Source organism: Lycium ferocissimum, chromosome 12 (assembly GCF_029784015.1).
Source record: "Lycium ferocissimum isolate CSIRO_LF1 chromosome 12, AGI_CSIRO_Lferr_CH_V1, whole genome shotgun sequence".
NCBI lineage: Eukaryota > Viridiplantae > Streptophyta > Magnoliopsida > Solanales > Solanaceae > Lycium > Lycium ferocissimum.
The window spans coordinates 17,662,994-17,686,707 of record NC_081353.1 but is presented as its reverse complement, the minus strand read 5'-3'; the positions used below and the strand labels follow the sequence as shown (position 1 = coordinate 17,686,707).

Sequence of the window (23,714 nt, the reverse complement as noted above, 5' to 3'; positions counted from 1 at the left end):
TTTTTTGAGAATCGGTTCCTTCTCTTCTGACTCCCTGTTTGACAAGGTCTTTGTTCCTTTGAAAGACCTCAGTCCTTGCTTCACATCCTTCCTTCACTCCTGTACATGGAGGCGATCACATTGGAGGACCAGGTCCAATTGAAAGCTTTGTCAAGATCAAACTTGACCCTATTCACATCCTTTTCTAGTAACTCATTTTTCTCAATCTAAGCAATGAAGTTTAGATTTGCTAACTTTAACTTCATTTTCAATTACTAGAAAGGTTTCATTTGCTTCATCTTTCCTTGAACGGCATTTTCACCCCTTCTCTCACTTGGCTTTCCAACAAATATTTTGTTGGTTTTGTCTCATGGATTTGTTTCTTTATTTCTTTAGAGGATATATGCAGGTCGTCCCTTTCTTGCTCTATCTCATCAATTACTTAATTTAGCTCATCCTTCTCAAAGAACTAGAACATGATACGCATCAATTAACACGCTTGATAGAGATATTAGTTTCTTTTTAGAGTAAGTTTTCAAGTTTTTATTTATGTCAAGGAAGTTTCTCTCCTTATCCTCATCATCCGTGTCAGACTTTAGCCATGATCGCGCTTATTGACCCATTTTTAGTTTTTTCATCTTCAATGCTCATTATTGATATGTCCCCTTAGTCATTTTCATCTTCAGATTCACTAGAGGATTTTTCCCATGCAACAACTGCTTGCTTTACTAGCTCCTCAACAACTTCTCTTCTTTTGACTCTTCTGTCTGGGATCTGGTTCCTCCTGACTGCCCTATCATAATTGTCCTGGTTGTTTTGAGGACAACCCTTCATAAAGTGGTCAAGTTTCCCACATTTCTGAGGCCTCAGCCATAATGAAGTCATGCATCTTAACCTTCCACCACCCATAATAATTTTCGTTGAATCTGGGTGGTCTGGTGAATGATTGACCTTCTTACAGGTTTGGTGGGGCTGCCATTTCACAGATTCTTTCTAGATGTTAACCTTTTAGAAAGCACCTGCTTTGATACCAATTGTTAAAGGTCGTGTGCTCACCAAACAAAGATATGGAAGGACCGGGTTGAGTACTAATTCCCTTATACAATACAGTAAGTACAAAAGGCAAGATTTTACTGTGGAAAACTCCTTGCTCAAGGGATTAAAAACCACGACCTACCCCAGTAGGATTTCAACTCTACTACACGAGCATCTTTAGGTTACAATTCTATCATAAGCTAGAAATTAACTCCCATAATCCCTCACCCTTACAATAACGCTTATGCAACCTAGGAACTAACCCCCGTAGTCCCTCCTCACTTGCAATGCTCCGATTGCAAGTACCTCTTCTTGACTACCTCTTGCCAAGGAACACTAATACACCTAGACTAACTCTAGCCTAGTGTACCACTCAAAGTTCTTATGAAGACACTCTTCCAACAAGTAACCTTTGAGAATTCAACGAATACAACTAAGCTTCTAGCCTAGTGTACCACTCAAGGGCTTGTAGAAGCAACCTTGAGAATTTAGAACACCTATAAGCAGCTTCCTTTTTGGTAAGGGTAGGTTTACAGTTTAAGCACAAGTGAACAAAGACTTACAACAACCTAAAGAACATAGAAAATATCTTGTGTCTGGATCAGGTTCTTCAGCTTGTCAGTGACTTTATTCTTGACAGCACTTGAGAACTTATTTCGGCAGGTTCTGCACGATTTAGATTAGGTTTTCAAGGTTGCCAAATATGTTGCCATCATGTTGTATGTATAGTGGGAACATGTGTGGTGAAAAGAGACCACTCTTTAATTTTAACCTAAAGCATGGGCCAACTCACAGCTGTACTTGTATGCAGCAAGTGGCTCGGCTTTACAGTTGTCTCCGCCGATAGTGCAAGGTGCACAGAGAGCAGATTACAGACTAGGTCTCTTATCTGGTTTTGAAACAGTTTGACAATCATCAAAATATGAATGCACTTGGAACTATCAACAACCCTTAGTACCATTAAAAGGGTTGGGAAAATCCTCCATATGAGATGTGAACACCTTTCTTTCAAGTACTTAGGTTGTCCTATCTATTGTATTGGAAGGAAAACTCGTGACATATTTCCTGAAATGATCAACAAAGTCATCAATAGAATCAAATGATGACATCTCAAATTCCTTTCCTCGGGAGGAACAGCTACACTAATTAGACATGTTCTATTAGCTCTAAAAGTTCATACTCTGGCAGTTGTTCACCCTTCCAAAGGCATATTCGAAATGATTGAAACCTATCTGCTAGATTCTTCTGGACTAACAATAAGGAAGGTGGGAAATATCACTGGATTTCACGGGACAGCTTAAGCTATCTCTACAAAGAAGGTGGTGCCAATTTCGTAAAAACTAGAGAATGCTTACAAAGCCTTTAACGCAAAATAGGAATTTCAGGAAAAAACACCTCTCTATGGTCTAATTCCCTATATGCCAAGTATTGTGGACATGAACACCCTACTACCATTCTTTGAAAACCAGGGCAATGTCATAGCTGGAAAGCTACATTACAAATCAGGGAAAATATTGATCATATGATTGGTGGAAAGTGGAGAAAGGGGACATCAACTTTTGGTTTGACAATTGGACCAAACAGGGCCCCTTATGTGATCTAATGGATGATTTCAACATTATTCAAGACATCTCTATTAAGGAAGTTTTCAAGAATGATCAATGGGATTGGAAAGTTTTGGATCCACCACCAAATGACCAGATCAAAGACATTATTAACAAGCGTGCTCTAAGACTGAATCAACATGCTACAGGACTCAATCAACATGCTAAAGATATACCTTGTTGGACAACAACTTAGACACGGATCTTCTCTGTTTCTTCAACGTGGAATCTCGTTAGAAAAAAAAATTGTGGCCCAAATGGATGCAAAAGTTTGGCACAAAGATGTCCCCTTTAAGATGTCTTGTATAGCTTGGAGGGCAATCCATTGTAGATTGCCAACTGATGAAAAAATTTAAAATAACTTTAGTTTCTAAATGCTTTTGTTGTGTTGGTGCAGGTATGAAATCAGGAATGGAGACAATTGACCACCTATTTTGTTCTTGACATGCTATGGAATTTCTTTACTGGCAAAATGGGAATGCATATCAAGAACACAAAACTCAAAAAACTTCTTCACAGATGCTGGAAATGTACTTCCAAAAATCCTGTAGCAGCATATGTGATAAAACCCCTCCCCCTACCACATTTTGGAAACTCTGGAGATCAAGATGAGGAAGAAAGACCATCCTTCAGAGATCCATATAACATTTCTTTAAGTATTTGTCACCTGATCAAAAGAAATTTTCCTAACCTTAACACACCAGACCAGTGCAAAAACTTAATCAAACTTATGGATCTCAACTTGACTGTTACTTCCACTTTGCCAATCAAGTGGCTCAAACCCCCTCTGTTGTTTGTCAAGATGAATTCTGATGGGTCCTGCATTGGTAATTCAAGTCGAGGAGGGGGAGTGGTTAGAGATTCTTTAGGTAAATGCATCATGGCCTTCATTTTTCCTCTTAGAGAGGGTACCAGTAACACAGGTGAGACAAATGCTTTCTTTTTTGGTGTGAAGTGGTGCATTGACAATGGGCATAAACTGATAATTGCTGAAACTGACTTACTTCTTCTCAAAAATTGCATAACTGAAAGCTGGGCCAAATAGTTGATGATATCAAACAGTTGATCCCTGGAAACAATGTAGTTATTAAACATTGTTTCAAAGAAGCCAAAAAAGTGGCTGAGAAACTTGCTTCGTTAAGCCATACACAGACAACAACTTTGGCAAAATTTATATATTTGTGTTAAAAACTCACTTAACATGCATAAATAACTTATCTGAATCCAATAAGGTGCCTTTTCTAGAATCCAGAACTCATAAACTCAAAATTTTAAATTCGCATCTTCTTATTCTATCTTGTGACATAATTTTATAGCCATAAAAATATAATGCATATTTAAAATCACACGATCCAAAAATACCTTTATTTTACTATGTACATAGAAACTTCATTTCTTTCTTAAATTATCTAAACACTTCCTTTTAGAAAAAAACGAATAAAGTATTTTCTTTTTGGGTGGGGAAGGATCGTCTTTGCCTTGTTATTCCGGCTTTCTTTCAACTACCTCAATCAGTACATTTAAAAATTAAAAAAAATAAGAAGCACATTTTCCTTTTTCAATTGGGAACTTTATTGGTTAATTAGAGTTAAATTTAGGAATATCTTTATCAAAATCGTTCAAGAGTAATATAGTAGCAATATAAAGTAAGACTAAGTTCCAGTTTAAACACTGTATATATGTTCAATTACATCTTATTTCCAAAATATTATCATCTTGAATACAAACTATAGATTCTACACGCACGTGCCAAGCATATGGAAATAATTGCAACTATTAATAGGTGAAGACAAATGGACATGATGTTGCAGCTTTTGTCCACTCCAACTCTTTTGTGTTTCATCTATAAACTTAAAATGATACAAACTGATATATTTATTCGGTTACATTATTGCCAAGATATATATACAAGTGATTAAATAATGTTGGATGAGAATGAACGAGCTAATGTATCATAACGTTTATTCAATACTTTTTGTTGTTTTCTGTTTTGTTGGGTTGCCAATAATATATAAGATCGATGAGCATGAAAGATCGGATACACAAACATCTATTTAATACTTTTTCCCCAATGGATTCGAACAGTGAAATCAACCACTAGTATTTGCATCAAAATAGATCCTGCATTAATTATATCCTTCAGAGTGTGACTGATGGTTATGGCCTCTTATAGTTTTGATGATCTAACAAACATGTCAAGGACCAGGTCCTTGATCAAGTCCCCTAAAGACTGTACATCACATGACAGCTGTAAAGTTGTGTGCACTGTTCCGTCAGGAAGTATCACAGCAGCACAGCTGTATGCATGCTAAATTTTTGAAGACCCGTATAATGACTCTTTTGAAGTCACATGCATCTCACATGATCATCACATGCTCTCATTTGAGTTCCTACATAAACAACATGTTGGCATTGTTTTAAGACACCACTTGAAAACCTATAAATTGAGATTCCTACAAGTGCAGCCGCCACTGTTCTCTTTGGCTCTTTCAAGAACAAAGGTAAGACAAGTTCAAGGACCAGATCTCAACAAAGGAAGATGTCTTTCTGTCCTAGAGTTGTCTAGTCTTTATGATCTCTACATTGTAAACCTACACTTCTTCAAGAGAAGAGTTTCGTAGGTATTTTGTTTTTATCAAGCTTTTGTTGTAAACACTTGGCTAGAGTTAGTCATAGTGATGTTAAGGTTCAGCTAGAGTTAGTTGAATCAGTTTGGTGGTTGACTAGAGTTGGTCAAGAAGGTTATTGCAATAGAGTTATTGTAAGGAGAGGGATTAGTGGTCTAATTCCTAGGTTGCAAAAGCTTGAAACATTGCTCAGTTTAGTGAAGTTGGAAATCCTACTGAGGTAGGTCGTGGTTTTTAATCCCTTGAGCAAGGAGTTTTCCACGTAAATATCTTGCCTTAATTACTTTAAGTATATCTCTGTGAAAACAGTTTAGGAACCAGGTCCCATGGATTGCTTTGGTGGATTCATAAGTTCTATTAGTGACCTATCCCCGAATCTCACATAAATGCAGAATACTTCGTGCACCAGACTAATTTTTCTTCTTTTTTTGATTTAATACTACATGATTCAGTTTAGTTTAATTGAATTTATTGAACTCGCTCTAGGTCCGCTTTTATATATATTCAGGTTGAGGTGGGAAAGATGATTGATAGGGGATGAGAGAAAGGAATCAGACAGGAGAACAAAAGGAGGTGCATTCATTAAATTAAGCAAATGAAATTATCCCCATAAGGATGGTGGAGGATAGTACATTGAATATTACTTGTATAAAGGGATAACATGTAGGGATCTCTATGCCTTCCTCGCAGAGTCACAGTTATCCTTTTCTAGGTCTAGGGCATGGCCTCTAAAATCCTTCATCATTAGTTCTTTTGCTGGGTTTTCGTATTATTTGTTTTTAGTTTTTCATCCGGTGTTTGGTTTTAATTTTGGGGGTTTGATTAATTCTAATTCATATCACGTAAGGTTCACTAAGGGGGAAGAGGTCCTTTACTAGGAAATTTTCGAACTTGTGACCTCTGATTAGGATTTTCATACATCAATCAATCTGTTAAAGAAATCTTATATATTTAGAAATAATTTAACTTTAAAACATCTATTGTTCTTAATGAGATAATTTATTGCGTCATAAAAATGTCATGCTACTTAATTTATAACAAGTTATATAACTAGTGTATACCGTATACATAGTGATTGTAGTAATTAAAACTTGATAAAGATTAGGGTTATTTTTCTAGGCTTTGTTGAGCTGTTATGTAGTGTAAAAATTCCTATAACTAAAAGAATATTTGTAATAGGTCATATAACCATCAGATCTTTTAGTTTAGGGTTGTGTGTAGGTGGAGTCAGAATTTTTAGTTTATACGTTACGATTATAACATATCTTATTTACTGGATTCTGAATATGTTACTTGTATATATTAAATGAATTTTAACACAAACATAGGGTTTAAGTCAAAATTACCGAATTCTACCAAACCTGTAGCTAACACCATAGTTTCGCCCCTGTCGGGAGGAAATGATGTCCTCCCCATGGAAGATTGGTTTTTAATTATCTCATTAGTCATTACAAATGATCTTTAGTTATATAACCCTTATTATAGGAAATCGATAAAATATAACATAGAAAAACAGATAAAAATATAAACTTTTTTATTGATTGTGTGTTTCAACCAAAAAGGCATAACCATCGGACAGGGTACTGTCATTGGCAACTATTTAGGTGCCATAAACTACTTATCAAAGTTTCCATAACAAAGTAGCACCATACTATGAATTGAATATATGATACTTCTAACTATGAATTATACTTTCCTCATTCAATGGAAAAGAAATAAAAAGAAAAAAAGAAAAAAAACCTCTATATATTACGACGAATACCAATCAATCAAAATATTCCCTGATATTGTTTCAAACAAGTTGGTGCTTATATTGAAAACATCCCTTGAACCCAGACGATGTTGTATTTAATTTGCTGAGATAAAGGGGGAAAAAAAATGAACATAAATACCAAACCACAAGTGGGAAGAAAGAAGAGCATAGCCAAGAAATAATAAATTACTTTTCTTGTTCAATTTTATGTGAAGGTGTTCCCGAAATTTAAAAGATACAGATTTTCTCTTAAAATTATGATCTTAAAATTAACACCGCAGAAAATTATTAGCGGATGAAATTATTTTAGCCGTCTGACTAAAAAACTAAATATCTCGTAGGCATATAACTCATTTTACGAGAGATTTTTTATGTTGAGACGTAGAGATCAACAAAAAAAAAAAAAAAAAATACAAAAAAAAAAATGATAAAATTATTTTCTTATTTTCAAATTATGACTCATTATTTTTGTACTATTCCCTTTAAAAGAACTATATCTTCTACTGCTCCAAACATTTAAATTCTCAAGATAGTTTCCTTAACTTGGTCTTTTTTTTTTCTTCTTCTTTCTTTGGTTCCAATACTTCCAGCTGCTCAATTAAAGTCCACTTGTATGAACAACCAACAATAAAGTTGTCATTTTAATTTGTTGTGAGGGATGGGGCTTTATACTTCAACTTGTGTTTTCTTTGAAATCAAATTAAAATTAATTAAGTAGATAAACATTTTGAAGCCATCTAATTAACTCACTAGTTGTCCATAGTAGTACATCTTTTGTATGATGAAGCAAAATGGGCTGTCAATAGGCAAATTGCTGTTTTCAATGCATAAAAAGAAAACAAATAATGCCAGTTCATAATCTACTATTATCGAGATGGTAAAGATTGTTTCTTCATCTACTGAATTGTAATCAAATTAGGATTCAAATCTTAGCTAACACATTAGTAATAATTGGTTATCTCTGCTTATTTTATTGATTCTTTAGTACAAGTGTCCTAAATCTTTTCTTCTTTCTTTTTGCGTGATACATAATTAACCAACCGTGACTAGACTAAAAGTTTGGTGAGAATATTTGAACTATAATACAAATTATAAAATGTATTAAAAATTACTCCCTCCGGATCAAAAAAAGAGTTCACTTAGCCATTTGCACACCTCTTAAGAAAATACTAACTCCTAGACAAAAATAGGAAATTTAACTAAACTACCACTAATTAAATAGGCATTGGGATTCGATCATATAACAATTAATAAGGGCAAATCTAGAAAAACAAGGTCAATTCTTTCTTGATTTGATAAGTAGACACATTTTTTGACCCAAGAAAAAAAAAGCTAAGTGGACACTTTTTTTTTTATCTGGAGGGAGTACATTTTACTAAGTACAAACTCTCCTAAGACAGAACATGTAAAAATGTCAATCAATTAAGTAATCCAAAACTAAACCCACTGCACTGGTAATTGTTAGACACAATTAAATTCATTTATTGGTCACTTACTCATCATTAAGCCTTAATTAAATACTCCATCTGGTCCAAAATAATTGAGGATTTAGACTCTAAAAGTTGATCTAAAAAAATTGAGGTTTTAGTCTATCAAGAAGGTATTCTATTCTTTTTTCATATTTACCCTTGACACATTCTTAATTTAATGAACAAATTTAATGTTTGTTATAGTTTCAAAGCCCCTCTTAATTGAGGGTATTTTAGTCAGTACACCTCTTAATTTTAGAAGTAAGTGAATTCCTTAATTCATGTGCCCAAGTCTAAAACCTCAATTATTTTGGACCGGAGGGAGCATTGATTTTCATAAAGAAATTTCTGAAGATGCTCGAATAAATAGAATCTACATAGAATAAAAGGCAAATTGATTTTGAGGAACATCAGGCATATGTAATTTGGTCAAATGGTTTTGTTAAATTATGACATTTGGAAGACCAGATACACTGTAATCATAAGGCATGAAAATCAGTTTTTCAAACAATTGTAGTCGGTTTTATAATTTTCTAACACGTTGGACTGTGTGGGAAGCTAAATATTATATTTGTTAAGTGTATTTTTTTATTAGCTACTAATCAATTTCAAATCTCCTTATTATGCGGGTGTTAGGGGGTAATCTATAGGAGATTATTTTCTTTGGCGTTTATCCATTGACAAGATCAATGGAGATTTTGCTTTGAAGGTCTAAAGATATGATTTTATAGATTATTAGAGAAAAAGGGAATCAAATGAAGATTTTCTCATTTATTTATTGTGATATGATATATTCTGAAACAAGGCTAGAGTGGAAAAATTAAAATTTTCTGTGTGTAAAACGATGTAAATTTTAAGGAAATCTTTGTTGAAAATACAAATCAAATCAAATGAAATAATTTTGATTCGAGGACAATCAAATAATGACAAGCTTCTCTGCAATTGTAGAGATTAAGCAAAAGTTTGGCACTTCAACCTGGTCATTTTATCTGGCATTAAAATTAAAATTTCAAACATATTGATCTAATTTCTTTTTGGGGAGAAAATTAGAAGTAAAAAAAAAGAATGAATTAGTGGAGGGTGAACTCCTTACAAGAATTTCATAGTTGGTTGTGATAATAAGTAAGACATTTTGCTAAAAAGAATTGCTTAGCTAGAGTGTCCAACAAAATCAATGTTGATCGATATGAAATCAATTCAATTTTATATCAAGCAAGATTAGTAACCTGAAAAATAAGATACGTAATTCGCTACAATAAATGCAAATATATTGACATTATAAAGTTTTTTTATATTATCAATGTATACATACAAGTTAAATCTTAAAACAGATGCAACAAAAAAATAAAGTCAATGAGAGAGAAGGAGATGCATTGGACCTATAAGGATCATTTGGGCCATGCTGGACTTTTATCACATTTAGCCACTCGGCTAAAATAATTATAATCGCTAGCCAAATATATAAATAAAAAATATACACTAATTATGTACAAAATATATATGTTATACATGATATATAAAAGATATACATTTGTCAGCTATTATTTTAGTTGGTGACTATACAGTGTAAAAGCCCCTTTTAAAATTCTTCATATTCTTTAATTGTACAACCAATTCACTTTCAAGAATTATAACCTAGAACTAGAATGATTTAGGCAGCTGCGAAATCCAACCCAAAGAAAATCCATCTTCCTTATTTGTAGTTGAAATGGAAAGGATGAATTTATTTTGTTAAAAAACGAAAAATGATAGTAGGAGAAACTTTAGAACTTTTGTTAAGAGGTTAGTTCGGTATTTCAGTACCTTAGTCATCTTTAAGTGAAGGGGCGCAATCATCAAAGATGATACTGAATCAAACCCGTCTTATAAGTTGGGCAAGCTAAAGCGGACTTTGAACTGTTAAGAGGTGTCTAACGCTTTCATCAATATGAAAGAGGAAGCTTCTGAGTTGTACCTATACATGTACAACTAGGGGTTGGAGGACATAGAATAGTAAACAAAATGAAGATGATGCTGTACAATTAGCCAAATGGAAGATCGACTTGAGAGGATGATGTTCTTGGTACAGAATCTCATGCAGATTGCTTAAATGTTTTGTTAGGCATTGACATAAATAAGAAAGCATACAAAATAACAAATCACCCATTTTTAACCCTTCTTGTTTGCAAGAAACAAAAAAGTAACAGAACTAAACAGTAAACATGAGGCATAGAAGCAGAAATAGAAAGGTGTCCATCCCATTGTATTTGAATTTGAAAAGAAAAAAAGAAGATAAGACTCTTTATTCTTTTATAGACGGGGAGCACGAACAAGGTAGCTTAAGTGTCCGTTGGGTTATTCTACCATGGTTCATAATAATTTTTTGCATGGAAGTTTTCTCTATTCAAAAATTTCAAACTGCTCAAAGTATTGTACTTGGCTTCAATTTGACGTAGTTTATTCAATGCCCTTATTCTTATTTTTGAGAGAATTAGATAACTTAGTAGGAGAAACATAAATTTAAAAAAAAAGGGTCAAACATACATGTTTTATTATTAGAAAAAGCTAAAGAAATTATTGATGCCCAATATAAATTACCCTCTGGCACAACCAATCACATGGCTAAATAGCTTTCTTTCTTTTGTTATAAAGATCTTGTACCATTTTACCTTAAAATATTCAATATTCTTAAAGGAAATTAACCACAAAAGCTACTTAAATTTTAAAAGAAAAAAGTTTCATAAGTAGCCATTTGGCAATAAAAATAACAACTAGCCAACCAACCCAGCAAAATAATACAACAAACCCAGTGTAATCCCACAAGTGGGGTCTGGTGATGGTAAGATGTACGCAAACCTTACCTCTACCTTTATGGGATAGAACCCCAGCAAAATAATAGATTCCGAAATAAGTAAATATATAAATGCAAATCAAATTTGACCAAATCAGTAAAACAGCAATATATAATTCAGTTATGCAGAGTAAAATAGCTTCCCATTTACAAAGCATATTCAACCACTATATAAATGTTTCTTTCACTATTAGCCTCTCATTTTCTATCAGTTAAAATCTTTGTTTTCTAAACATTCTTTGCATCCTCTGCCAGTCCCTGTATTCTGGAAACTATACACAATTCTTTTTCAGAGGTTAAAACAACCAGAAAATTTTCAGATAAACGCGAAGAAAATCAATACACAACTCGGATCAGCACGGTTAATCGTACAAACCCTCGTGCTCCCAAATATCAGCAAGAAAGTCGACCATGTCCTATAAAGAAACAACCATTTTGGAAAAGTTAACCCGAGCCTTCGCTCATGTGAATAAAAGTTCAGAGAAGTGACTCTCACCGAGAGAGGAATTGGCTGAGCGAAACGCTTGTTAGTCCCAAATAAGCTTTCATAGGACACATTCCAACTACAGTGAGGACAAGCACAATTAGCCAAGAAAGGTAGACAAACTTAAAATAATGTAAGTTCAAAATAAACTCTGGAATTGTAAAAGTATTGGTGTGTATGGAAGAGCGTAGCAGCCATATTCAACGAAAAAAATCCATGTCTAAATGAAGTTCATTAAACACTAGGGTCTAGGTGGTTTCTTTCCATCTGTCCAAAATCTTGGTGGACAGAGATATCCGGTAACTGTGCTGGTAGGAGGTAACAGACGGGGGCGGAGCTAGCCTTACAATTACAGGTTCGGCAAAACCCGGTAACTTTAGTTCAGACGCTGTATTTGTATTTAAAAAATCATTTACTATGTATCAACAATCTTTCCAGAACACAATAAACAACATAATTGTGGTTTAGAAGCCATCAACTAAAATTTCTGGCTCCGCCTCTGGTAGTAGGTCTCGTGCAATTAGTCGAGGTAAGTGCAAGCTGGCCAAGACACCACGGTTAAAAAAAAATGAAGCTTATCTCCGATGTTTCTAGTGATACTATACCGCTTTAAGAAAAGTCCTAAAAAATTTATTCCATGAGAATTGTAACTATGGTATTGAAATGCTTCAACAGAAACATGAACATAAGCAAGGTTCTCACTTTAACATCGGTTCTTCAGCTAGTCTTCGGTTCTCTGGATCTTTACTTGCTAGCCACTGAAGCCTTGTCTGGTTCCAAAGAAGATAGCCTGCGATCAGCAGACAAGTCAAGATAGCAAACCCAATTTAAAAAGTCCCCATTCATGCATGGCCTACTTCACAACTAGGTAAAACTTATGTTTTTGAATGAAAACCTTGTACTGAAGGTGGAAAACAGACTGGAACGTCTAGCCACAGAAATGACTAGTTTTCTAATATATATATAAAAAAAAAAAAAATGAGTTTAAGTTATATACTCCGTCACTGTAATGAATTTTACACTATCAGGTCATTACTACTTGTTAAATTGTCTCATTTTCAAGATTAGAATTACCACATTTTGAGGAGGCTTACTTATAGATATCCTTTGGGTGACCAGTAAGAAGTTCTTTACACCGACGGTGTATATTACTTAAATTTATAAAAAACGATTTTAAGTTTTATACATCATCAGGGTAAATCGGTATTTACACTATTAGGTCATCTAAATGATATTTATACGTAAGCTTCCTTCAAAGGATCCTGAAAATAAGATATACTACTTGCTACAATAGGTGAAAATGACCCGATGGTGTAAAATTATTTACGTTGACTGTGTCTATTAAACTTCAAAAAAACTTAGTCAATGCAATGAACTTGCCGTGATTTACGAATTCACTGTTGTTGCTGGCATTGCCAGTGCTCTGATTTGAGATACTGATGGAAGACATGCTTCTCTGGGATTGAACAGTACTAATCTCCATGTCGCATGTACTGGTGCTCCAAAAATCATCTGATATACTCGGTTTTCTCACCAATTTTCCTTGTATTCGTAGTCCTTTAGATGGTTCATCCACAGCAGTAATTGGTTGAGATTTGGAACAGCAACCAAAGCAACCTCTGCTCTGTTCAAATTCAGGTTTATTTGCATATACAAAAACATGGTGACAAGACAAAAAAATGTTTTGATGCCACAACAAGAAGCAATAGCTCATTCAGAAGAACGGGGCACTTGAAACTTTAAACAAGCACACGAAGCCCAATATATATATATATATATATATATATATATATATATATAATATATATGTATATATATGTGTGTGTATATATATATATGTGTGTGTGTGTATATATATATATGCAAACTTCAAAACAGGGAAAGGCAAAGGGTAGGGGAACTTTCTCTTCCTTCTTTTGTTCATTCTCTTCCTTTTCCTTTTTTCTTTATTTGGAGAAGACTGAAGTAGCTCATTTGGCATGGAGTAGAGAGAGAAGGCTCAATAGACTAAGGAGTGTGCCTGCTAATGGCTCGACAAGTTGAACATAGAGAGGCGCAGATCGGTAGAATAGGTAGACAGAAGACAGTAGTGAAAACTACCCTGCCGAAGTTTAATTTTGAAACCATTTGAAAGCACCTTCCAAGAACTTAAAAGACTGAGGGCAGTAGGCCATAACCTTAGAGACATTTTTTGAAACCCTTAGACAGCCAATATGGCACAAGTTCTAGACACTGATGATCAACAAAGTTTCTGCTCATTGTGATATCAGCAACAGCCTTTTTAAGAAGAATTAGCTCACAGAATAAGTAACATGAATAAAAAACGGAGCACCGAAACACAATAATTAGCAAGAATAAAAAGCTTAACAAGTACACCAAGATTTTAACATGAAAAACCCTTTCAATAAGGGAAAAACACGGCGTGAAACGCCCAAATAATATCACTAGTAAAATACTCAAAGAGATTCACTCTTAAAAGCAACTGTCCTCTTTTTGATCACTACACACTTCAAAGAAACTACCCTCTTTTGATTTACTCACCTTACTATAATACCGCTCACGCACTCAATTTTTCCTCACAAATGCTTTTCTTCTTACTGTCCGTGAATTGTTCTCCACTCTTGCTTCAATGCTGTATTTCTCTGTGTTGAAATGAGAAAATTGCCTCTATATATAACAATAGGAGTCGTGGACTCCAAGCACAAATATAGAGAAAAGGATAAATTTGTTGGCAAATATAATGGAAAAGGTAAACAAACTTTAAGTTGAAAGAAAAAATTATATTACTACAATATTTGCTTATGAGCAAATACACAAATGATCTGAGTCATGCTAGGCACTATCCTAAACACTATAATATTTAAATTCCTTTTTGACACGTGGCTTCATCAACAAAGTGACCTCTTGCCTGAAAAGTATTGGACAAGTGGCTAGAGACTAGTCAACGCCTATTCTCATTTTACAAATAGGATGATTATTTGCCGTAATTAGAATAAGGGAAAATGCCTAAAGTCACCCCTAAACTATGGCCAGATTTGCAGTAACACACTCATACTTTGCGGGCGGCCTATTACCCCCCTGGACTATTTTAAACTGAAATATATACCTCCTTGAATGACCACTTCCAAATCTGAGTTAGGTGAGTGATGTACACGTGCTGCCACGTGTATATATAACTTTTTTTTTTTTTTTGTAGTCTTTTCCTTTTTCCTTTTTCCTTTCTATTACTTTTCATTTTTTTCCTTCCTTGTTTCCAACGAATCCAGAAGCCATATAGCTTCTTCTCCTTCTCTCTCTCTCTCTCTCTCTCTCTCTCTCTCTCTCTTGTTTTGATCTATTGTATTCAATTTTTTCCTTGTTCTTTTTTCTTGTGGCTTTCGTTTTCATTTCTTTCTTCTAATTTTGTCACTGGTGATTTGGACTAAAGAATAGCTTTTCGAAAAAAAATTGATTCGGTGGTAAATTTTCCGGAATACAACGATGGTGATTTTTGTTTGATGATTACTTTAGCAGTGCTTTGATATTAGTTTTCCGGTGTTGATGGTAATTAAATAGCGCGAAAGATGAGATTTTCTGAGAAAAAGATATGACACCGGACTTCCATTAATTTCAGTGGAGATGTTCCAATGGACCTCCAAAATTGACGGTCAAACCGGGCTGAACTTTTTGGGGATGGGTATAATTTGGGTGGAAAATTTACAGTTTAGCTTTTGAGAAAATTACTGCAATATTTGTTGTTGCTGAGATCTTCATTTGTGAAATTCATTCTTTTCAAAACCCATTTCCTGAACTATTTTTAAAACCCATTTCAATTTCATTTTATCTTGATATATTTTAAAAAGTATTGCTAATTATTTGTAGGTTAAGATTGATGCAATTCAAAGCTCCTTAAACCATCCAACTATAAAAAATAATGGCTGACTAAAAGAAGGAAAGATTAAGAAATTATAAAAAGGTAACCAAATGAGATATATTTAATGAATGAAATATTGACATATATTTAATGAAAATAATTTTTTAATATTTTTAGTTGGTTCTCACTCTCTCAAAGAGAGTGAACTACACTCTCCGTGCCACCTCACCATCTAGGGAGGTATATATTTCAGTTCAAAATAGTTCAGGAGGGTAATAGGTCCCCCGCAAAGTTTAGGTGTGTTACAGCAAATATGGCCATAGTTTAGGGGTCATTTTAGCCATTTTCCCTTAGAATAACAAGCCTCCTGCAGCTAATTCAATTGTCTTCCAGCATCATTCTTTACAACTTAATCTTAACTACTCTTCCTCTTATTCACATTTTTTGACTAGCTAGTTTGTTGTTTAAACTTTGTTGTTCTACTTCCTCATGGAGAAAGACTTGTTTATTCTTGGGGAAATTATCACATTGCTGAAAAAGTTTTGTTAGAACAGTGCCTAAAATGACTCGAGCCATTTGGATATCTACTCATAGATAAATATTGTAGTAATATTTTTTTTTTCTTTTAACATAATATTTGTTTACCTTTTCCCTTATATTTGCCAACACTTCCTCTCTCAAAAAGAAGGAACAACAAAACTTAAATACCAAACTAGCTAGTCCAAAAAAGAGAATAAAGAGGAGCAATTAAGATTCTACCCGAAGAAGAATTGAGAGAGAGAATAGAACTAACAATGGAGGCTTTTACTTGTATGATCAATATGAATAAGCTTTTATTCATGACAAGTCTAGCCACTTGTTTAAACTTTTCATGCAAGAGGCAGGTCACTTACCTGGTAAAGCCACTTGTAAAAAAAGAAATTGAAATATTGCCAACAACTGGTCAAATTCCCCCACCACACACACACATATACACACTTCATTCTTGACCTCAAAGATGGATTTTTACCAAGTGTTTATTTTGGCACGTGGCTTTTTAACAATTTGGCGATGGACCCCACAAATCTCCCCCTCCAAACCTATTACCTAAGCCTAAAGGAGGTAAGACCGAATTTCTAGATGTGCCTACAAGCTATGTTGCTCGGCCTTACAAAATTCCTGCCGCACTTGTACCGATTCAGCACGATTTGGGTGTTGGGGTGGGATTATGCCGGATTTGGTTAACTTACCTAGGCTGCTTTGACTACATTTATGACCAAGAAGTATAAGAATATTTTGATTTACATGAGATATCTTATGAACCAAAAAACTAGGCGTTTATAAAGAATTATATTTTATTAGTTCATTTCAATAACTTAATTAATTGAAATACATACTTATTTGAGTTTTAATATACATTTATGGTCGTGTCCCAGCACTCATATCCGCACTCAGATCCTCAACCAAATCCTAAAATTTATGTGATAAGGAATCTGACCTCTAGATTCGCATCGTATCAAACACCTCCACCCGAGTCCGAGCAAAATAGCCTACAGGGTCTTTGCACAACTCAAACTTGTCTTTTGTTACTATCTTGGTCAACATATTTGAAGGATCCTCACCAACGAAAATCTTTAGGATTTGTAAGAATTCGCTCTCTACCTTTTCTCGAATCCAATGATCTCATGTCAATGTGTTTAGTCCTAGCACGGTACATGGAGTTCTTGCTCATGTCTATTGTACTTCGACTGTCCTAATAGATGACATACTCATTCTGACACAAGCCAATTTCTTGAAGAAATCGTTTGAGCCACATCATTTCCTTGCTAACTTTAGTAATAACAATGCAATCCACTTCAATTGTAAAGAGTGACGCACTTTTGCAATTTTAACTGCCATGATTAGCTCCCCATGAAAAGTAAACAAATATCCAATAGTAGTTCTCTATTATCAAGATCACCTGCCATATTAACATTTGTAAAACCCTTCGAGACTGGATAAGATCTTTCAAAAGACAAGTATTCCTCTAAGGTATGTCTTAGTATTCTTTTCCGACAAGACAAAACCATTAAATACATTAAACCCCTCACAGAGAAACTTTGTCATGACAACATCGACCGTTGCAAACCATTAAATTCCACATTCAATAACCCCTCTCAGCGTACGCAACGTAAATCAAGTGTTTGGGAAGTTAGCTCGACCTTTGCCATGCTCTCGGATCGTCTCCTCCTTTGTTGGACAAGCGATCTCGCGCACTCGATGTCTAGCGATGGGGCAAGGTTAAGGATCACTCACGTCACTTCACGATGATCAGTTGAAGCGGGTTTCCCTATTAATGTAGAAACATTCCAATCAATATGCTTTTTTTGTCACAACACAATTTCTTGCTTGTTCTATCTCAAACAATATGCATTTCCAGAATTTGTTGCACTAGACCAGTCTTTCATGTCAAATGACTTGGACAGATCTCCCATCAGCTTGGCTATTAGCTTCTTTTTTTTTTCCTTTTTTTTTTTTTTTGGATCAAGTAAAAGATTTCATTGATGGTAACAAATCCATTAAGGCCGTATAGAAGAGGTATACCAAAAAAAAGGAGAGACCTACAAAATATGATTCTCCCCAAAAGACACCTAATCGTCTATACAAACAGAAACTACATGGGTGCACCAAAAGAAAATAAGGATCGGAGGCTACTCCTCAATTGAGCAAAGCTCTTCTCCACCCCTTCAAAAGCTCTCCTATTTCTCTCATTCCATGTGAGCCACAAAAAGGCAAGAGGAGTAACATTCCAAGCCTTGTGCCTCCTTCTCATAGCTCCACTCTTCCAACTGAAGATCAGCTCCTTCACAGATTTTGGCATAACCCAAGAAACACCAAACCATCTAAAGATATCCTACCATAGCCTCGTGGCTAATTTGCAATGTAACAAAATATGATCCACGTCCTCACCTGTCTCCTTACATAGGAAACACCAACTTATGCAAACAACCTTTCTTTTCCTATGATTCTCTGCCGTCAATATCACCCCTCTAGTTGCCAACCACGTGAAGAAACACACCTTCCTTGGCACCTTAGCTATCCAGACCGAATCATGTGGAAATCTGTCTTCCACCTTAATAGAAACTTCTCATAGAAAGACTTGACTGAGAACACTTTGTGATTTCCCAACTCCCAGCTCAAAGCATCAGGTTTATCCACTGGTTCACCCTGCTTGTGAAGTAGAGCAAGCAATCTCTGAAGCTCGATCACCTCCCAATCCTAGAAATTCCTCCTAAAACTCAGATCCCAAAAATTTCTATCCTCATGTAACCCCCTAACTTGCTAACTTGCTGAACAGACAATTCCCTTTGGCACAAGGCCCTATACAAAGCCGGGAAATCATCTTTTAGAACCAAACCTCCACACCACTTTTGCCCCCAAAAACTAACTCTATTCCCAACCCCTACCTTAAAAGTAATGTTTTCTTTAAAATCTTCCCACCCCTTCAAAATATTCCTCCAAATACCACACCCGAAAGGCATAGTAACCACATTTGTTCTCCATCCCCCTTCCATTACCCCGTATTAATCCGCTATTACCTCTCTCCATAAAGCTTCTCCCTCCGTAACGAATCTCCACAGCCATTTACCCAAAAGTGCCTGGTTAAAAACTTTCAAGTCTTTAACTCCAAGCCCTCCCCACCGTTTAGGAGTAGTCACGGTCTTCCATCGAGCTAAGTGAAACTCTTTGCCCCATTCGCCGCATCCCAAAGAAAATTTCTTTGCAACCTTTCCAACTTTTCTATAACAACAGAAGGTGCATTAAACAGGGACACGCAATAAATAGGAATACTCGATAAAGTGCTCTTAATAAGCACTTCCTTCCCTCCTTTGGACAAATATCTCTTCTGCCAACTTGCTAACCTCTTTTCTACCCTCTGAATAACTAGGTTCCAAACACTGAAATCCTTGTTCGATGCACCTAGAGGCAATCCAAGGTAGGTAGTCGGGAGGGCCCCTACCCGGCAATGCAAAACGCGAGCGAGCATGTCAATGTTTTTAACTGCAGCAACGAGTATGATCACGCATTTCCTGAGATTAATTTTAAGCCCTGAGACCACTTGGAACCAAGTCAACACTTGTCCAAGTTAATCAAGCTGAACCCCATCTACATCACAGAACACTAATGTATCATTCGCAAATAAAAGATGGATAACCGACAAGGTACCAACACCACTAACCGCAGCCTTAAAACTCTTGATGAATCCGCCTGACACAGCTTTGTCCATCATCCTGCTCAAAGCTTCCATCACCAAAATGAAAAGCACAGGTGATAAAGGATCTCCCTGCCTCAAGCCCCTCGAACTACCATAGAAACCATATGGACTACCATTCACCAAAATCGAGTATCTCACAGAAGAAATGCAAAAACTGATCCACTTTCTCCATTTCTCCCCAAAGCCCATCTTCAAGATAATGAAGTCCAGGAACTTCCAATTTACATGATCATAGATCTAACTTGCACAAAATACCTGGCTCACCCTGTTTCTTCCTCGAATCCACCACTTCATTAGCCACCAAAACTGCATCCAGAATATGTCTTCCCTCAACAAAAGCATTTTGTGAAGAAGATACGGTCTTGTCCGGAACTCTTTTAAGTCTATTAGAAAGCACCTTACAAATAATCTTGTAGATGCTTCCCATTAAACTAATAGGTCTATAGTCCCTAATGCTAGTGGCCCCTTCCTTCTTAGGTATAATGACGATTAACGAAGCATTTAAACTCCTTTCAAATTCGCCCCTCTCCTGAAACTTATCAATAGTGCTCAGAACATCCAATTTTACCGTGCTCCAACAATGTTGAAAGAACTATTAGCATCTTGTCTTGTTAATAATTAGTCTAGGAGTAATCTATCCAGATATGGAAGTGTCTTTTTTATATGTCTGATTTTTCATAAATGAGTCAAACTATTTTACCACTTTCCTGGTGCTTGTTTCAACCAATACAGAGACTTCTGCAATTTGCAGATCATGTATTCCTGCCTTCTGTTTTAAATCCTTCTGCTTGCTCCATATAGATTTTTTTAATCAAACAGACACAAAGGAATGCAGTTTACATCCAATTGCTCCAACTCAAAATTTAGGCCAGCTGCCAAGCCATGAATAGCTCGAACTATTTTACCATCAACCCAGTTTTGTGTCTAAACAACTTGTCGTTTCCATCTTTCTTGAGTTTAAGGACTCACTTGCATTTAAGTCGTCTTTTATCTTTGGAAGTTCAATGTGCTGGTGCATGTCCTTTTTCTATAGAGATTCCATCTATTTTGTGCTTTGAGCTCACGGCTCTCATATTCTGGATGCAGTTTTGGTGGCTAATGAAGTGGTGGATTCGAGGAAGAACAGGGTGAGTCAGGTATTTTGTGCAAGTTACATAGATCTAACTTGCACAAAATACCTCGACTCCTGTTTCTTCCTCGAATCCACCACTTCATTAACCACCAAAACTGCATCCAGAATATGGGAGTCGTGAGCCTGGTACATGATCATAGATCTAACTTGCACAAAATAACTGGCTCACCCTGTTTCTTCTCGAATCAACCACTTCATTAGCCACCAAAACTGCATCCAGAATATGGGAGCCGTGAGCCTGGTACGTGATCATAGATCTAACTTGCACAAAATACCTGGCTCACCCTGTTTCTTCCTCGATCCACCACTTTGTCCATTTTGTGCTTTGAGCTCACGGCTCCCATATTTTTATAAATAAAGAGACAATTCTCTCCTTTTAACACTCACAAATAGAACACAAAAGCAAGAGCATTGATTATTCATATTCATATACTGTAAGAAGAAAACAACTTTTCCAGAGTGTAGAATAGCTTCTTCAGGTACAATTTATTTGTCAATCTTTTGGACATGTATAAACATTCCAACCTTGTCCATATTCTATATGCACTATCTTCATCAATGATGTTGTTGAGCACATCATCTGATAAGTGTAATCTGATTGCACTAGCCAATTTTTTTATCCATGTCTATCTAATCCTCAGGTTTCATGGGTTTGGGCTTTGCGTATTGCCTTCTATTGCCTTGTGTAATCCTTATTAGACGAGCAAATCCCTCATCCTTGTTTCCCACAAGGAGAAATGTTTCTCCTGTTGAATTTTGCTACCTTGTGCATTACTCCCAACACTTTCACAGAGTATTGTACGACTGACTGTGAAGAATATTTCCTGGAATGAGCTAAACCTAAGCTCTAATAAGGTGGGGGTGGGGGGGTGGGGGGGAGGATCCAAGATAGGGTAATGAACGAGAACTAAAAGAAGAAACAAGGCCATCGAAATCTTGAAATGGAAAACTCTTCTTAATAAGAGAGAAAACAACATCCTTAGATTGGCAAAATAATATGACTACAGTAAAGGAATTGGTAAAATACTCGGGAGACCACTATAAACTTAAAAGAAACAATCCTCTTTTGATTTACACACCTCACTAAAATACCGGTTACACACTTTATTTATTCTCAAAGACTGTATTTCTTATGTCTGTGAATTGCCCTAAGCTCTTGCTTTTGTGTTCTATTTTGTGTGTTGAGATGAGAGATTTGTCTCTGCATTTTCTATTTATTTTTTTTGTTTTTTTTGAAAATGTAACATTGGTATGTATTGACTTGATCAGTGCATAGATTGCACTGGAACCATATTTACAGCAAAAAAGTGAGGAAGCTGATCCAAAACTCTGAAAAATCTAACAAGAGCCTAGGATTTCGGTTATGGAATCAGTCTCTCAAAATAAATCTGCTTGCACCAAAAACAAAAAGTTTGACACAATTTAGCTTGATCTTTTGTACATCACTACTACTGTCTTCAAAGCATCGTGAATTTCTCTCTTTCCATATTGTCCACCAAATGCAAGCTGGGACAATCCTCCATCTATCTCTGTACGAGGCTTCGTTTCTGCCTCCTCCCAAATATGGAGTAGATTAGTAATCCTATTTGGCATTACCCGGATAATGCCCCCGAGATTCACAAAGATCCTCCAAAGCTGTATTGTGATCCGACAATGTAAAAATAGATGGTTATTTGTCTCACCCTCTTCACCACATAAGTAACATCTGGAACAAAGAGAGAATTTTCTCTTTTTTAGGTTTTCTTGAGTCGATCTTGCTTCCCTTGCCAACAACCATGTGAAACATGCAACTTTGAATGGTACCTTCACTTTCCAAATGTGCTTCCAAGGCCAAAGTTGCACCTGCTGGTTACTTCTGGTTCAAAATTTTGTATGTTGTGCTCACTTTGTAAATGCCTTTGCTGTCTTCTTTCCACCTCAATTTATCTGCACCTTCTTGTATGCCTTTAAACTCTTCTAGTAGCCTGAAAAACTCTGTCAGTGTGTTGATTTCCCAGTCATTGAAGTTTCTCCTGAACTGAAGGTTCCATCCATGATTGTCCCATACCTCAGCTACTTTCTTGTGTTGATTTACTGCCAGCCATGAATGACGGAAATAATTCCTTTTAGACTAGTGTTTCCCAACCATTTGTCCTCCCAAAAAGAAGTTTTGTGGCCATTACTCACCTTAATGGTGGAATGGTTCCACAGAAAGGCCAAAGAGCTGCGATGGATCTCCACAAACCGACACATAAGGGTGTGCACCTCCTGGTCATCCACTTATTTTCTTCCCCATATTTTGCTTTGATCATTCTTCCCCCAGTATGGTTGGGGTGTATGTAGTGCCTCCATAACTATTTTAAGTCTTAAAGCTTTGCTCTGCAGCTTTAAATTCCTGATACCTAGTCCTCCCTGCTTCTTCCAGTAGAACATTAGCCCACTTTGAACATTCTGTTTAGCAACAGAGATGTAGGCTCCCGCACAAAATTAGAGAAAAAGGAGAAAAATTGCCCAAATATTCTCCTCCACTCACATTTTTTGACCGGCTAAGAATGAATTTCTATGAAGCATTCTTTCGCATATGGCTATTTTTTCAACAAGTTGGGGATGGACCCCACAAGCCTAATCTCCATATTTTTATTTATTTTTTGTTTTGAGACTTGTATATATCCACATGTGTGCACTACATCAAAATATGTAGTCCCCCTCCAACAAAAAGGTTACATTTACATCTC

General features: G+C 35.8%; 1 pseudogene; it reads right to left on the bottom strand.

Annotated features, from left to right (window-relative positions):
- Positions 1 to 11,393: 11,393 nt before the first annotated feature.
- On the bottom strand, positions 11,394 to 21,344 carry LOC132039086 (uncharacterized; annotated as a pseudogene).
- Positions 21,345 to 23,714: the final 2,370 nt, after the last annotated feature.